The sequence below is a fragment of the Daucus carota genome, chromosome 1, assembly GCF_001625215.2.
Source record: "Daucus carota subsp. sativus chromosome 1, DH1 v3.0, whole genome shotgun sequence".
Classification (NCBI taxonomy): Eukaryota; Viridiplantae; Streptophyta; class Magnoliopsida; order Apiales; family Apiaceae; genus Daucus; species Daucus carota.
In genome coordinates this window covers 41,114,221-41,128,717 of record NC_030381.2, presented here as the reverse complement: position 1 = coordinate 41,128,717, position 14,497 = coordinate 41,114,221, and positions in this window count along the sequence as shown.

The following is a 14,497-nucleotide window of genomic DNA, read 5'->3' as shown; positions in this document are numbered from 1 at the left end:
ATATTACATAATTTTTCATTAAAATCTTAATTTTTTCATTGTTAACACAACTGGAACAAAAATACACACATACATTTAAAAAATCTAATAGAGTAACCGGGACGCAAACGGAATTGCACATTTTGTGATTGCGTTCAAAATTTGGTATCTTAATTTATTATTTTTAAATTTTAATATTAAAAGTGGTGTTAGGACCAAATAGAATTTCTAATATTGAAAGTGATGTTTTCATATATTTTTCTTAAATTCTAGATGACATTTTTCTCCCAATCCTAATTGACAATGTTTGATAGATTCCACTCATTAACAATGATCGTATCTTGTATACATATAAATATTTAATCAAATCAATTGTTTATTTGCAGTATTGTTTATTTGCAGTATCATTTGAAAAGAAGAAAGAAGATAAATATATGTGAATGTGAAGTTTGAATATCTAACTTGCCAAATTATAATCAGGTTGTATCGGATCGTCCACTTACCATAGAATACAGTGAACAGGAATATATGTGGATCTAGTTAAAAGAATGGAGTATCGCTACATTTACGGGGGTGTATTCGATTGGGATTGTTTTTAGAGGGGTGTATTGGATTGGGATTTTAAAGCATTTTTTTGCATTCATGAAATCCGAGGGTATTCGATTGGGATTGTTTGAAATCCATTAAAATCTTGAGGTATTCAATTGGGATTTTAAACTATGCTACAAAATCTAGTGGTATTCAATTGGGATTTTAAATTATGCTTTAAAATCCGATTGTATTCAATTGGGATTGTTTAAAATCCATTAAAATCTGATGGTATTCAAATGCTGATGGTTTTTTTTCATTTCATAAAATGATAGATTTTGTGGCATTCTTCAGTGTATTTTAAGTTTTTTGAAATCCCACCAAATTCAATGGGATTTTGAAGCATTGTACCTAAATCCTATAAACTCTGCGACATTTCATCAAGAATCCGCAAAAAATCAAAATCCTATACAATCCATTAAAATCCATAGACCAAAAAACAATGCATTAAAATCCCAATCGAATACACCCCCGAGTCTATAGATTTTAATGGATTGTATGGGATTTTGATTTTGTGCGGATTCTTGACGAAATGTCGCAGAGTTGATAGGATTTAGGTACAATGCTTCAAAATCCCATTGAATTTGGTGGGATTTCAAAAAACTTAAAATACACTGAAGAATGCCACAAAATCCATCATTTTATGAAATGAAAAAAAATCCATCAGCATTTGAATACCATCAGATTTTAATGGATTTCAAACAATCTCAATCGAATACCCCCGGATTTTAAAGCATAATTTAAAATCCCAATTGAATACCATCAGATTTTGTAGCATAATTTAAAATCTCAATTGAATACCTCAAGATTTTAATGGATTTCAAACAATCCCAATCGAATACCCTCGGATTTCATGAATTCAAAAAAATGCTTTAAAATCCCAATCCAATACACCCCTCTTATATTGGTTAAGTATTTGTCGATTTTGCAAAGATTATACACAATCTAGGTTTTTATGATACTTTAATTTGAATATATTTTATTTTAATTTTTTTATATTGAAATCATAAATCCCTATATTTTGATAGGTTTTTGAAATTCAAAGTGGACACACTCAAAATTTTTGAAGTATTCAGAATATATTCACATATAATTTATAAGTCGAAATCCACGGGCTAATAATATTCTTCATACTGAATGTGTGTTGTAACGCCCCCAAACCCGTATTTCACAGATTTAGGTCGTCACAAGAAATTCAGCAACCTGCATGCATTACATAACTTGTCCCACAAGTTCCAGGGTCTAACATCCACTTACAAATAGTCTAGATTACGATTACAATAATAAGTCCAAGGTTACAAACTATTATTAATATAATAAGAGTAAACATCGGTGTCACGGAGATGAGCCTTCGCACCCTTTGTATCCTTCGAACTTCACGCCTTGCCCTTGCCCTTGACGTTACCCTCTTTCTGATTGTCCTTCTCAGTCTCGCCATATTCTGTCTTCACTGTTTGAAAGAAAAATAGAGAATTTCGCAAGTATGAGCAATTAAATAGCTCAGCAAGTCCAATGCTATGAAAAGGTATTTGCTAAGAAATCAAAAAGCTCACATTACTATGGTGGCACATAGTAAAAAGAAGTAGCATAGAACCACACATAGAGAATGAACATTTTAAAGATTAAGGAATATACGATACTGGTCTCCATCCTTGACGGTTCCACCTCATGGCTCGATCACCGCCATTTGGTAACAACCATCCTGTGTCGCCCTCGCAGTCTGATCGCGACCGTCGAATGGCGCCACCCACAATTTCCACACTTTGCTAGCACAAGGGTTATCACTTTCAACCCTCAAATTCTTACCCCACAAAGAGAATTTATATTTCCACCACTTCCACGAATGTAATTCATTCGTGTTGACCAGTTGTAAGCAGCTTTCTCCAGACCATTAGAAAATGTCTCGGCACCAAAGGAGATTTCCAACTCTTTTTCTTGGATATGAACAAATACACCCAGCAGTACAACTTGGAAAAAATTATACCCAAAGAAGGTAAATAATCCAAATAGAAGGGAATACAAGTCCAGAAAGGAGATGAAGAGTCAACCGATTGGTTGTTAATTAGAGGGTATAGAACAGTAATTATTCAAGATTTGGTATAAAGTGGGAGGAGTGGAAGAGGAAATATCGACAAGGACTTGGCACGGAATAACCCATTCGTAGACGAGAATCACGAATAAAAGAAATCTTTAATGGACCGTTTACTAACGGAAGTGAGGATTCAAAATATAAGTTAAAAGCGTTACTTCATGCTAGGGTGTAGCGAATAAAATTGAGAAGACAAATAGTTTCTTTGAATACAAGTGTGGAAAGAGGTAACACCGATATTAAAATATTACGAAGGGTAACAGTCAACCCGAAATAGAGGTGGACTTAGTTAACGAAGAATGTGAGTATTTAATTTGAGCAAGACCCTAATATTCCGTTTCTGGCCCGTCTTCACGAAGTAAACGACCGGCGATTAATTAATCGGAATCTCAGATATACAATAAATTATTGAGCAGAACATATCTGAAATAATAATAACAACATAAATCCGGCACATCAAGAGAGCAGGATAAAGTGGACTTGCCTGATTACTTCCGCTACTAGCTTGGTCCAAAAAGATAATTAAACGTGACTGCTTACTAGCAGTTAATTCTCTAATAAAACAGAAACAAGAGATTTAGTATTTAATATTAAACAAGGAGTCTCGATTAACTATTATAACGACTTAACACCCTTGCCACCATTATCTTATTTAACCAATTTACCAATTAATGTTTTCTAAACTAACTTGTCAATTAACCTTTAAATCTCAACGTTTTATTATTCTTAAATATCCGCTCCAACACAATTACTATCCTAAATTCCCAAAATCCACCTTGGTACTCACATAGATTGTTAAGTCTTTTATTTTAATATTAATTAGTATTAACTAATCCCTCCTTTCCTCATAAAATAGACAAGGTGTTTCTTTTATTATCAATTTGTTAATATATAATCCAAATTATTAATTAACCTCTAAACCTCAACTTAAATACCCCAAACCAATTTAATTATGGTCCCAGTAAATCCTAAACTCCCAAAATTTCACAACTTAGTCATATAATTCTAAATTTTTATTTTAGTCCAAGTCTCTCAACCCCAACTAATTCTTTAATATATATTATTATGATTTATATCCTAATTTTCCATCCAATCAACTTTATTAAGCATATTACCATTAATTAAATCCCAGCTGCCAATTTACTCTCCTACCCCTGCTCACCCACCACCCTGCTATACCTCCGACGGCGGCTCCGGCGGCTTCGCCGCCGTACACCCTCCCCTGAACCTCTCTACCCACCAGCCTCTCTCTCTCTCTCTCTCTCTCTCTCTCTCTCTCTCTCTCTCTCTCTCTCTCAGGTCGCGCGTTCACGGCGACTCTACAGCCACCAACGGTGGTCCTGCCACCGTTCTGCCACCTCCCTCGCTCGGCCTTCTCCGACCTACAGCCACCATCGTCGTCGACGATGGGGCTCCTACCCCTCCCAACTCCATCATCAACCCACCTCCACCTCTCTACCACCCCTCTCCCTGCGATTCGAGGCGTCGCGGTGGTGTAGCCACCGTCGACCGCCACAGCTCCGTCCCCGACGGCCACCATTCAGCCCATCCAACACCACTCTCCCCCCCCCTTAAACTCAAACCCCAATTTAATTTCAGTAATCATTCATCAAAACACAAAAGCCCCAATTCAATTCATAAACCCTAACCCTAATTTTGAAATCGATTTGGGGGAAAATGTGTACCACCCTCGTACACCCTCTGCTTGTATTCACTTCTCACCCAAGCTCCAAAACCCCCAACTTAATTTAATCAAGCACTCGCAACTCCCAAAAAAAAAAACTCTCAAATTAAATAAAACCCTAGTTTAAGCTTAATTGGGTAAAGTGGGGACACAACTATATACACAGGTACACATCACAGTATCAATAAAAGAAATAGAAAGAGTGTACTACTGCCAGTGATAAGCACATGGATGTTTCACACTAAAGTGGGTCCAAGCACCCATGCTCAACGATTAAACATTTGTGAAGTAGTTATTTAATACTATCACAGATGGAAGTCAAAATTTATTACCTTGTCTGCAGTTACTAAATCTCCTTGTCAATCTTTACTTCAAACCCCACTTTCCTTCTTCTCCGCTGGTCTTTGCCCTCTTTTGTTAACTAGTGCCCGACTGAACTATCCACTAACCCTCTGGTATTTATAATATTAATTATAGATAATTGCACCCAAGGACAATTTTATTAATACCTTATTCCTATGAGGTCCTTGCGAGCAATTAGAAATATTTCTATTTATTATTGCTACTATCGTTGGTGTACTCAAAAATATTTAATTAATACATATTTCTTGCATATTTTAATAAGAAATTATGTATATAACAAAAATAAATTCCACCAAACTTAATAATTAAATTCGTAAATTATGGACGACTTACTAGTGAAAATATGGTCATTACAGTCTCTCCCCCTTAAAGGATTCCGTCCTCGGAATCATGGTTCATCGTTGAATAAAGAAGGATGATTCTTTCGCATTTCATCTTCCAGTTCCCAAGTCGCCTCCTCTACAGCTCTATTTTGCCATATTACTTTTACCAACTTTACTTTCTTCGTCCTTAATTCTTGCAGCTTGGTATCTATTATTCGAACCGGCCTTTCTTCGTAAGTTAAGTCGGGTTGTACATTTATGGGCTCGTATTTCAGAATGTGTCGACTGTCGGTCTTGTAAGCTTTTAGTAATGACACATGGAATACATCATGAATGTGTTGCAAATCGGGGGGTAGAGCTAGTTGGTAAGAAACTGATCCAACTTTCTTTAATATCTCAAATGGCCCAATATAACGTGGACTCAGCTTGTTTCTTTTTCCGAATCTCACTACACCTTTCCATGGTGACACCTTTAACAGTACCTTCTCTCCAACATCAAAACTCATGTCTCTTCTCCCCAAGTCCGCGTACTTCCTCTGTCTATCTTGAGCAGCTACTAGCCTTTTCTTGATTGTTTCTACTGATTGCTTTGTTTGCTCAATCAGTTCAGGGCCCAAAACCCTCTTTTCGCCCACTTCACCCCAACACAAAGGCGATCTACACTTTCTTCCATACAAAGCCTCGTAAGGTGCCATTCCGATACTTGAATGATAACTATTATTATAAGCAAATTCCACTAGAGGCAGATGATCATCCCAGCTTCCTTTAAAGTCTAACGAGCAGGCTCTTAACATGTCTTCAATTGTTTGGATCGTCCTTTCACTTTGCCCATCGGTTTGTGGATGATAAGCGGTACTTAAATTTAACTTAGTTCCCAAACATTCCTGAAAAGTTTGCCAGAATCTCGAGGTAAATCTCGCATCTCTATCTGATACAATCGACACTGGCACACCATGACGAGTCACGATCTCCTTTAAGTACATACCTACCAACTTTTCGATTGTATACTTTTCGCTGATTGGTAGAAAATGAGCCGATTTCGTAAGTCGATCTATGATAACCCATATGGCGTCATGCTTTAATCGGGTTTGTGGCAATCCCATAATGAAATCCATAGTTATATGCTCCCATTTCCACTCCGGAATCTCCAACGGCTGCAGTAGTCCACTGGGTCGTTGGTGTTCTGCCTTCACCCTCTGACATGTCAGGCATTTGCTTACCCACTCTGCGATTTCTCGTTTCATATTTGGCCACCAGTAGTGTTTCTTAAGATCCTGATACATCTTTGTACTTCCTGGATGTATAGAGTACCTTGAATCATGGGCTTCACTTAAAATTTCACCTTTCAATTCATCAACCTTAGGAATCCATATCCGATTATCAAATCTCTTAATCCCCTTCTCATCTTTCGGGCAGAGATACTCCTCTCCTGACAACTCATTCCTTTGTTCTTCCATCACCTTCTCTTGACACCTCTTAATCTTTTCTAGAAGTTCCGGTTGTACCAACATCACATAGACTCTTTCTCCTTCCAAACTCAAATCTTTAATTTCCAACTCTAACTTCTCTATGTCCTTTCTCAATTCTACAGGTATGGTTAACAAATTCAGTCTTTCTTTTCGACTTAGCGCATCCGCTACTACATTTGCTTTGCCAGGGTGATAATTGATGGAACAGTCATAATCCTTGATCAACTCGAGCCACCTTCTCTGCCTCATATTCAGTTCCTTTTGGGTAAATAAATATTTCAAGCTCTTGTGATCAGTGTATATCTCACACTTCTCCCCATATAAATAATGTCGCCAAATCTTCAACGCGAACACAATTGCTGCTAGCTCCAGATCGTGGGTAGGATACCTCAATTCATACTCTTTTAGTTGTCTAGAGGCGTAAGCAATTACCTTCATGTGCTGCATTAGTACACACCCTAAGCCTTTGTGAGACGCGTCACTATAGATGACGAAGCTACCACTATCATCAGGTAACGTCAAAACAGGAGCTGTAGTAAGTCTTTTCTTAAGTTCTTGAAAACTTTCTTCGCACTTTGGTGTCCATTCAAACTTTTCCTCCTTCCTGGTTAATCGTGTCAAAGGAGTTGCAATCTTTGCGAAATCTTGTACGAATCTTCGATAATAACCCGCCAATCCAAGGAAACTTCTAACTTCGGTCGGAGTCCTAGGCCTTTCCCAATTTGTCACTGCTTCGATCTTTGCAGGGTCTACTGAGATACCATCCTTTGAAACTACATGTCCTAAGAACTGCACTTGCCCTAACCAAAACTCACATTTTGAAAATTTCGCATACAACCTTTCTTTTCTCAGGACTTCTAGAGTTGTTCTTAAATGCTCTGCATGCTCTTCTCGCGTCTTAGAGTAAATCAGAATATCATCAATAAAAACTATCACAAACTTATCCAGGTACTTCTTGAACACCCTATTCATAAGATCCATAAAAGCTGCAGGTGCATTAGTTAGTCCAAAAGGCATCACCAGAAACTCATAATGTCCATACCTTGTCCTAAAAGCCGTCTTTGGCACATCTTCAGGCTTAATCTTAAGTTGATGGTATCCGGATCTTAAGTCAATCTTAGAAAAATGAGCTGCTCCCTTTAATTGGTCAAATAAATCGTCGATCCTTGGTAGTGGGTACTTATTCTTAATGGTCACCTTGTTCAACTCCCTATAATCAATACACAGTCTCATGCTTCCATCCTTTTTCTTTACGAATAAAACTGGGGCTCCCCATGGAGATATGCTTGGTCGAATAACTCCCTTCTCCAACAGTTCCTGCAATTGTGTCGCCAATTCTTTCATCTCGACAGGTGCCATCCTATAAGGAGCTTTCGATATAGGTGCAGTACCAGGTACAAGATCTATTGTAAACTCAATTTCCCTATCCGGTGGTAATCCTGGTAATTCGTCAGGGAAAACATCCTTATACTCGTTTACTACCGGAATCTCTTCTATTTTAGGAGTCTGTTTCTTTGTGTCGATCACGTAAGCCAAATAGGCCTGACTTCCTTGACGAAGCAGTTTCTTGGCCTGAATCATCGTTAGAAATTTCCTAGTCTGCTTTTGTCCTCTTAACAATATTCTCTCCCCACTATCATCTTTTAGACTCACGCGTTTTCGCCTACAATTAATCTGAGCATCATAGCGTGTTAACCAATCCATCCCCAGAATCACATCAAACTCTCCTAACTTAAAAGGAATTAAATCTACAACAAAAAGTTGTTTCTGAATCATTACTTCACAACTAGGACACACTCGGTCCACAAGAATGGTATCTTGATTCGCTATCTCTATATTCATAGGTTCCGCTAATGGTATCGGATCAATTCCCAACTTTTGCATGAATCTTACAGAAATAAATGATTTGGTAGCACCCGAATCAATCAATACACAAGCATCTTGAGAATTTACTGTAAGCGTACCTGAGATAACATCATTATCAACTACAGCATCCTTCAGAGTCATGTTGAAAGTGCGCGCAGTTGGTTTGCTGCCTCCTGGTGGTGCTGGTAGCCTTGGAACACTACTCTCCTTTTGCGCAGAGCGACAATCTTTAGCCATATGACCCTTCTTTCCACACTTATAGCAAGTAATAACTTTCTCCTTGCATCGAGATGCGATGTGACCTTTCTGTCCACAAAGATAGCAAGTAATAGACTCTTGATAACACGGTGCTGGATGTCTCTTCCCACAGGTTTTGCACTCAGGTTGTGGCGGTTTCTCCTGAAGAAAGTGTGCAGACTGTGGTAGCTTAGTCCTCTGACTCCCTTCACTGCCATCTCGGCTACCTGCCCGAAGATTCCCTTCCTTCCGAAATTCTTTATTAAGAAAAGGCTTCTTAACTTTTTGATTCCACAGCTTCTTCCCTTGGCTTCGTTCAAACTGAGGAGCTTTACGCTTGTTATCATTTCTTTCCCGGTTATAGAGTTCGCTCCCTTTTTCCACAATAGCAGCTTTCTGTACCAGAGTCGCATAATTAGTAAGTTCAAAGACAGCTACCCTATTCTGAATCCAAGGCTTCAGTCCCTGTTGGAAGCGAAGAGCTCTCTTCTCATCTGTATCAACATGATGTGGCACAAACCTTGATAGTTCCGAAAATTTGGTCTCGTATTCAGCCACAGATAAATTCCCCTGTTTAAGCTCTAGAAACTGTAGCTCCATTTGATTTTCGAGGTATTTAGGGTAGTACTTTTCTAGGAAGAGTTTAGTAAACCTATCCCAGGTTACGATACCAGTACCCTCTAGCCCCCTTCTTGCTTCCCACCAAAAACTAGCTTCCCCTTTAAGCATATAAGTCGCAAACAACGTTTTCTTTTCATCTTCCACACCCACTATTTCGAAAGCTTTCTCAATTTCTTTTAACCAGGTTCTTGCTACAATAGGATCAGTGGTTCCTTTGAACTCAGGAGGGCGTACTGCTTGAAAAGCTTTGAAAGTTACTGTTGGTTTAGGTGGTTGGCTAGTTGAGCCTTTGTGGGGGTTGTTGGGATTGTTTCGGGCTTGTTGCTGTAGAAAGTTAAAGAACATCTGCATCATTTGGGGATTAAAATTTTCAAATCCGGGAGGTGGACCTTCTGGTGTTTCTTGGTTTTGTTCTGGTGGGGTTTCATTTGGCTGTTGATCCATCTTGTTTCTACAAAAGTGGTTATAAAATATTAGCAATATAATTCACAATTCAACATGGTTTGTAGCCAGGTTATATCACAGGTTTAAAAAGGTCAATAATATATTTATCACAAGGAAATCTTTCCAATAATGGTAAACAATCGAACGTTGAAAGTTTGTCAAATGTTTAATTTATGAAACCAAGTGTTAGGGTGAGTTAATGGAAACTTACTAGTTTGAAAGAGAAGTTTGCAAATCTCAAATTTCCGGTTTAGGTTTTAAATAGAAAAGAAATAGTTCAAGTTTTTTTTTTTTTTTTTATAGAAGATGTTTAACAGTTTCAAACCTTGGAAGAGAAAGTTATAAATCGAGGATACATATGAATAATATAAATGCGAGCAATGGGTTAAGAAGTACATCAATAATCATGGCAATAGTGCAATAATTTAACCATCCATCATCCATAACCGTAATCATCATAAAGTACAAGGGTTTAGATACAAATACATCTCAACCATCTAAATCTGTCACATGACCATACTAATCCATCATCATCACAATACCCAAACATAATTTGTCCATCTATATATATCATACTGGCATATCATGAGAATATACAAAAGAGCCTAACTACATCACTAGATGCCAGGAGGATCAACTGATCGACGCCATCAAGTCTGCATCAAAAAATAAGAACATGCACGACTTTCTAGCTCGATACTATACAATGTCAGTAGTCAAAATATATGCCATAATAATACTCGGGATACACTTATACCAGTAGTGTTAACCCGCCAAAAGAAGTAGTCCGTGCCAAGATGAAGTGGAAGATCAGGGTCCAAAGAGCTCGGAAACCCTGCGGTGAAACTCTCCCTGAGCACTCGCAACATAGTCAGCAACCCGTGTGGCATCAAGGTGCCCAGAACTGGTAGATGGAAGACGCTGGATGTTTGAGGTCAACCCCTCAAACACCGAGACAGCTATCTGATGTACAATCTCCACACTGAACTCGCGCGGTGCAGATCCTGAACTCTCTGGAATAGCACTAGGACCAGATGGTCCCCCAGTCTGTATCAAAGCATTGTAAGCAGCAGATAACTCTATATACCTCCCTGTCATAGTATGAAGCTGTCGAAGTGTAGCCATCCGAGAAGAAAGTGATGCAGAACCCCCCTCTGGTGGAGTCACAGAGGATACCGGTACAGATACCGGTGCATATCCAGGAACTGATGCTGGTAAGGTCATCTCCGGGTAAGTCATAGCAGGGACTGTAGCAGCCATCTGTATAGTAGGTGGTGGAATGTCCCAGGCAGCATACATAGAGTCCGATAAAGCAATCTGCACAGGAACCGGGGCTGGTGCCGTGATAATCTCTGAGATAGGAACATAGATTCCCACAGTAGCAATCCCCGAGTCTGAGACCTCAATCCTCGGGTCAGTAAAAGTATACACCGGCTGGAAATCACCGGTGCTAAAAGCAGGAACCTCACCAACTGAGGCCATGAACTGAGAGGTAGAGAAGTCAAATCTGTAGCGATCAGTAGCAGGTGTCATCGATGGAAATGAAAAAGCAGACATCTCGGATGATGTCGTCTGAAAACCTCGAAGTAGCTCAGATAGGAATGGATCCCCTCCACTCTCCGAGGCATAAGTCCCCAGCGTCGGAGTATGTAAAGCAGCAGTGGTGACGGTAGAAACAGAGAGCATATCTGACAGAGATCTGAAAGGGGAACTAGACCCCTCCCCCTCGACAGCAGCAGCAGAAACTGGAGTACCGGGGGGTGTAGGTACCACCTCCTCGCTAACCAGGTCTATAATCTCCGGTGGTGGGGGCTCCAAGATCTGAAGAGATGTGTCCACCGAGTCGCTCTCGATCCCCATAAACTCCTCAGAAGGATCACTCTCGGTACCAGAGTCCGAATAGCCATGGGGGTAAGGTGTAGCTGGTCTGCCAACAGTAGTGCTAGGTCCTACCATCTACAGTACAAACAAGGAAATATCACCACCAGACACTAATACATATAAATATAATCATATTTCCATAACTAAAAGTTTATCTACCGTCCGAGATCTAGGGTATAAATTCTTTTACCCTCCCGCAAGTATATACATACATATACCTATATCTTTACTACGCTCCCCCACGTTATATTCCTAGGGTTCCCGTTTCCTAAGAATATAACCTCCGCTCTGATGCCAAAACTGTAACGCCCCCAAACCCGTATTTCACAGATTTAGGTCGTCACAAGAAATTCAGCAACCTGCATGCATTACATAACTTGTCCCACAAGTTCCAGGGTCTAACATCCACTTACAAATAGTCTAGATTACGATTACAATAATAAGTCCAAGGTTACAAACTATTATTAATATAATAAGAGTAAACATCGGTGTCACGGAGATGAGCCTTCGCACCCTTTGTATCCTTCGAACTTCACGCCTTGCCCTTGCCCTTGACGTTACCCTCTTTCTGATTGTCCTTCTCAGTCTCGCCATATTCTGTCTTCACTGTTTGAAAGAAAAATAGAGAATTTCGCAAGTATGAGCAATTAAATAGCTCAGCAAGTCCAATGCTATGAAAAGGTATTTGCTAAGAAATCAAAAAGCTCACATTACTATGGTGGCACATAGTAAAAAGAAGTAGCATAGAACCACACATAGAGAATGAACATTTTAAAGATTAAGGAATATACGATACTGGTCTCCATCCTTGACGGTTCCACCTCATGGCTCGATCACCGCCATTTGGTAACAACCATCCTGTGTCGCCCTCGCAGTCTGATCGCGACCGTCGAATGGCGCCACCCACAATTTCCACACTTTGCTAGCACAAGGGTTATCACTTTCAACCCTCAAATTCTTACCCCACAAAGAGAATTTATATTTCCACCACTTCCACGAATGTAATTCATTCGTGTTGACCAGTTGTAAGCAGCTTTCTCCAGACCATTAGAAAATGTCTCGGCACCAAAGGAGATTTCCAACTCTTTTTCTTGGATATGAACAAATACACCCAGCAGTACAACTTGGAAAAAATTATACCCAAAGAAGGTAAATAATCCAAATAGAAGGGAATACAAGTCCAGAAAGGAGATGAAGAGTCAACCGATTGGTTGTTAATTAGAGGGTATAGAACAGTAATTATTCAAGATTTGGTATAAAGTGGGAGGAGTGGAAGAGGAAATATCGACAAGGACTTGGCACGGAATAACCCATTCGTAGACGAGAATCACGAATAAAAGAAATCTTTAATGGACCGTTTACTAACGGAAGTGAGGATTCAAAATATAAGTTAAAAGCGTTACTTCATGCTAGGGTGTAGCGAATAAAATTGAGAAGACAAATAGTTTCTTTGAATACAAGTGTGGAAAGAGGTAACACCGATATTAAAATATTACGAAGGGTAACAGTCAACCCGAAATAGAGGTGGACTTAGTTAACGAAGAATGTGAGTATTTAATTTGAGCAAGACCCTAATATTCCGTTTCTGGCCCGTCTTCACGAAGTAAACGACCGGCGATTAATTAATCGGAATCTCAGATATACAATAAATTATTGAGCAGAACATATCTGAAATAATAATAACAACATAAATCCGGCACATCAAGAGAGCAGGATAAAGTGGACTTGCCTGATTACTTCCGCTACTAGCTTGGTCCAAAAAGATAATTAAACGTGACTGCTTACTAGCAGTTAATTCTCTAATAAAACAGAAACAAGAGATTTAGTATTTAATATTAAACAAGGAGTCTCGATTAACTATTATAACGACTTAACACCCTTGCCACCATTATCTTATTTAACCAATTTACCAATTAATGTTTTCTAAACTAACTTGTCAATTAACCTTTAAATCTCAACGTTTTATTATTCTTAAATATCCGCTCCAACACAATTACTATCCTAAATTCCCAAAATCCACCTTGGTACTCACATAGATTGTTAAGTCTTTTATTTTAATATTAATTAGTATTAACTAATCCCTCCTTTCCTCATAAAATAGACAAGGTGTTTCTTTTATTATCAATTTGTTAATATATAATCCAAATTATTAATTAACCTCTAAACCTCAACTTAAATACCCCAAACCAATTTAATTATGGTCCCAGTAAATCCTAAACTCCCAAAATTTCACAACTTAGTCATATAATTCTAAATTTTTATTTTAGTCCAAGTCTCTCAACCCCAACTAATTCTTTAATATATATTATTATGATTTATATCCTAATTTTCCATCCAATCAACTTTATTAAGCATATTACCATTAATTAAATCCCAGCTGCCAATTTACTCTCCTACCCCTGCTCACCCACCACCCTGCTATACCTCCGACGGCGGCTCCGGCGGCTTCGCCGCCGTACACCCTCCCCTGAACCTCTCTACCCACCAGCCTCTCTCTCTCTCTCTCTCTCTCTCTCTCTCTCTCTCTCTCTCTCTCTCTCAGGTCGCGCGTTCACGGCGACTCTACAGCCACCAACGGTGGTCCTGCCACCGTTCTGCCACCTCCCTCGCTCGGCCTTCTCCGACCTACAGCCACCATCGTCGTCGACGATGGGGCTCCTACCCCTCCCAACTCCATCATCAACCCACCTCCACCTCTCTACCACCCCTCTCCCTGCGATTCGAGGCGTCGCGGTGGTGTAGCCACCGTCGACCGCCACAGCTCCGTCCCCGACGGCCACCATTCAGCCCATCCAACACCACTCTCCCCCCCCCTTAAACTCAAACCCCAATTTAATTTCAGTAATCATTCATCAAAACACAAAAGCCCCAATTCAATTCATAAACCCTAACCCTAATTTTGAAATCGATTTGGGGGAAAATGTGTACCACCCTCGTACACCCTCTGCTTGTA